This window comes from Carlito syrichta, unplaced genomic scaffold (assembly GCF_000164805.1).
Source record: "Carlito syrichta isolate Samal-C Ts95f unplaced genomic scaffold, Tarsius_syrichta-2.0.1 Scaffold303719, whole genome shotgun sequence".
NCBI classification, from domain to species: domain Eukaryota; kingdom Metazoa; phylum Chordata; class Mammalia; order Primates; family Tarsiidae; genus Carlito; species Carlito syrichta.
The window spans coordinates 205,587-209,134 of NW_007247815.1; the positions used below are offsets into that span (position 1 = coordinate 205,587).

The 3,548-nt window shown below is 41.8% G+C and overlaps 1 protein-coding gene across 1 annotated transcript in view; it reads right to left on the minus strand.

Annotated features, from left to right (window-relative positions):
• Positions 1-2,815, minus strand: part of NCOA7 (nuclear receptor coactivator 7) — a 163,818-nt gene extending 161,003 nt beyond the window's left edge. The window contains exon 1 of the mRNA XM_021712906.1: positions 2,747-2,815. The gene's annotated coding sequence lies outside the window, so the exon portion shown is untranslated. The remainder of the gene's footprint in view (positions 1-2,746) is intronic.
• Between the last annotated feature and the right edge of the window lie 733 nt (positions 2,816-3,548).

Below are 3,548 nucleotides of genomic sequence, written 5' to 3' on the forward strand. Positions count from 1 at the left end.
GGCCCGCCATCTCTCCCTCCCCCGGCACGACATCCTGGACGCTGCCGAGCTGCAGTCGCTGCCGCGACAGGGACGCGGCCGTGGCCCTCCAGCCGACCCCGGGCAGACGCCCGAGGGCGCCTTGGGGCGCGGAGGGGCCCTCGCAGCCCCGCGACCAGCACTGCGGGGTGACTGGGGGGATCTGGCCGTGGGGCTCGCCCTGGCACCCGGCAGACCTCCCCAGGAAGAGCCTGCGGCCGGTCCGCTAACAGCGTGTCAGGCCGCTCCGCCCTAGATAGCGGCCTCCTGCGCGTGGTCGGTGCTGCTCGAGTTGGAGCGGCCTCTCTGGAAGCGGGGTCGGGCCCGTACCCAGTGGCGACTCTGGCCTTTCGGTCGCAGTGGTCACCTGATGCTAGCTTGCAAGATGGAAAATCGCCCAGTTCTGCCCTGAGCCTGTGTTCATTTGGACCCCGGGTTGATGTCTTTTGGGTTTGAATGTGAAGAATTGGGGAGGGGTTTTTTTTTCTTTAGGCGTTGTTATTTGTAAATTATTTAGCATTTAGCAAGGGAAAATTAGGTTCCTAAAATATTAAGAGCTGATTTCATTATATCAAAAGAACATGGCTTGAGATTTCCAGAGAAACTGAGCTGCTTTGACACTTTTTTGATGAGTACTTTTACGATTTTGAAATCTAACGTTATTAAATATCAGGCCAAAGAAAAATATGTTCCAGGGCAAGGACAAATTATGAACAAACAGCTATGATTTTTGTTGTTGTTGAGATATTCTTTTAAGAAAACTGGAGTTTGGGTGTTGAGCAGTATGGGTGCCACACTGCCCTGGGATGGGGAAACACCCACCGCGTGTTTGCTTGGTTGCTTCCTCTCACGATTCACGACATTTTGTCCCAAATTCAGAACTGCTTGATTATAGGAATGTATATGTACATACAAGATGTCGAAGTAGCAGGATGAAGTCACTTAGGAGAATGTGGCAGTTACTCTTGAACAAAATTTACAAGTTTTGAATGTGTTTCTGCAGGAAAAGTCCATGGAGTTGCAGTGTCTCCTTGTTTCCCGTCATGTCACGACCAAGAGCCCCTTTGGCTTTTCTTTTTACAGACCCCGTGTTTTGTCAAGAAGCAATTAAGCAGTGATCTTTTTTGCAAGACAAAGATACCCATAACTGAGTATTTTAAAAGTAATGGTCATCAATTATACAATGTCAGTCTTTCACAAACAATGCAAGTAATTTAAGAATCCCCTTCCTTCCCCACTTCACGGCTAGCCCTGCATCCTGTGTCATATGTTAAATGTGACATTTTATTACAGGGAAAGTCCTGACACAGTGAAGACTTCTAGCCCCGGTCCCAGGTTAGGGGGTAAAATTTTTTCCTTGAAGATTCTTTGTTTCATTCTTTTTCATTCACTGAGCATTTACTGATTTGCCTAAGTCTAGACTTTATAGAGAAATCAGAAGAAATGCAACCATTTCCTTATCTTTAGACCTGTGTTGTTTAATACTGTAGGCACGAGCCACTTGAGGCCTTTTAAATTTAAATTAGGATGAGACTATCCTTCTGGACAGTGCAGAAAAGAACATTTTCATTGTGGCAGAAAATTCTTTTGGATAGGTCAAATTTTAATTGGGAGATGATACAATACATACGATAACTTGGGAAATCTTAGTACACTACAGATCAAACCTCGTGGGAAACTGTGCTTCTTAAGAACATGATTATCTGCAAGAATTCAGGCTCTGGATTCAGACTACAGCTCCACCAGGTACTGACCTGGGGGAAATTACTTAAGCTCGGTTGCTTTATCTGTATAAGATATCCTTTATCCATAAAGAATGATAACAGTACCAACTTTATAGGGTGGATATAGGAATTAAATGAGATGATCCATGAATGTTGCTTAGACTAAGGTCTAGGATATGGTCATCAATCAAACTATTACTATAACAATATACTTTATTATAAGAAATCATATACAATTTTCTTTTTTTAAAAAATGTATCCCTAACGCTTCTCACTGCACCTGGCTAATGGAAGGTACCTAGTAAATCCTAAGTTAATGAAAAAATGTAATGCTACTCTGATTTTTATGGATATGAGGACCTCTATGGAATATGACAACTGACCTTCCTCTGTTGAAAGATAGAGGCCATTGTAGGACAATTTAAGTAGGAGTGTCATCTCACTTTTTCTGGAACAAACAACTCTTGGATGATGAGACTTTGGCATAGATATAGAGAAGCCAATTTTGGATTGGCTTTCAAAGGAAGAAGAGAGGGATCACTTCACTTGCTCCGCCCTTTGCTCCAATGAACCAGTGGGAGGCAGGTGGATCTCTGAGTTCAGGCAACAGGTGTCCTCCCAAGTGATTTTCTGGAGGGACTGGATAGACACCTCAGAGCTTAGAGAAGCATCACCAAACTGTAACAGCTGTGCAGATGTGTTCAGTATTTTTCTTACCTATCTATCGGAAGATAACTCTGTAATGAAAAAGTATGGCTAGTATTTCCGTTATTAAACACTACACTGGTAACCTCTCATTAAACTGGAATTCTAGAAACGTTGACAAATACTGCTCCAACACTTTGCCAAAATGAAAGGCTCCCTGGATATTTTCTCTACAAAAGTGTGGATGAGGATATTTGTGCATTAGGTGATGAATTTAGGCTCCTGCCACCAAGAAAGTTCAATCTTTAGTGGTTGGACCTATCTGCCATTCTCCACACTGAGAGATACCTTCTGCACACCCGACTCAGGCTTGTGGAGACACAGAAGGTAAATACTGATGACATCTGTGGAGGTATCTGAGTAGATATGCACCAGAAGAGAATTTATTATTTAATAGTGTTGAAGTCAGTGGTTCATTTTCACAAAATAGAGTCCTTGGTCCATGGGTTCACTGGAATACCATCCTGAGTTTTGAGAAGAATTGGCTTGTTACAAATCTGAAGAGGAGGCAGAAGTCACCTCAGCATGTGAAAGGAATCTACTGGAGTGTCTTGAGAAGGAAATACTCATACATGTAGAAATGGATTGCTGTCTGGGTGCCTGTCACCATTTCAAACTTATGGCTGATTAGAGTAAGCTCAATAAATGTGTCTGCTTATTTTTGCTAATTTTAAAACAACTGCTTTAGGACAAATTTCCTGTTGTTGAATTTCTTCTAAAAATAATCCCTTTAGTAACTTGAGAATATATTGTATATTTTTTATACTTTCTGAAAAACATTCAAATAAGCTGCTAAGACATTGAAATTTTGAAATTAATCCCTAAACTCAAAGTGACATTAAGTGGTGGTTGTCGTTTGTATTTTGGGGGTAAAAGAAATTTGCAGTAAATATATCAAAAAGGGAGTTTTTCAAGGGAAACAATTATAGATGAACACAAAGTTGCAAAAAATGTCCACGAAGTCCTGTGTTTCCCTCCAGGACTTCCCTCATGGTAACATCTTGCATAACTGTAACTACAAACATCAAAGCCAGAAAATTGACATTGGTAAAATCTGAAGAGCTTATTCAAATTTCACAGTTTTACATACACTCGTGTGTA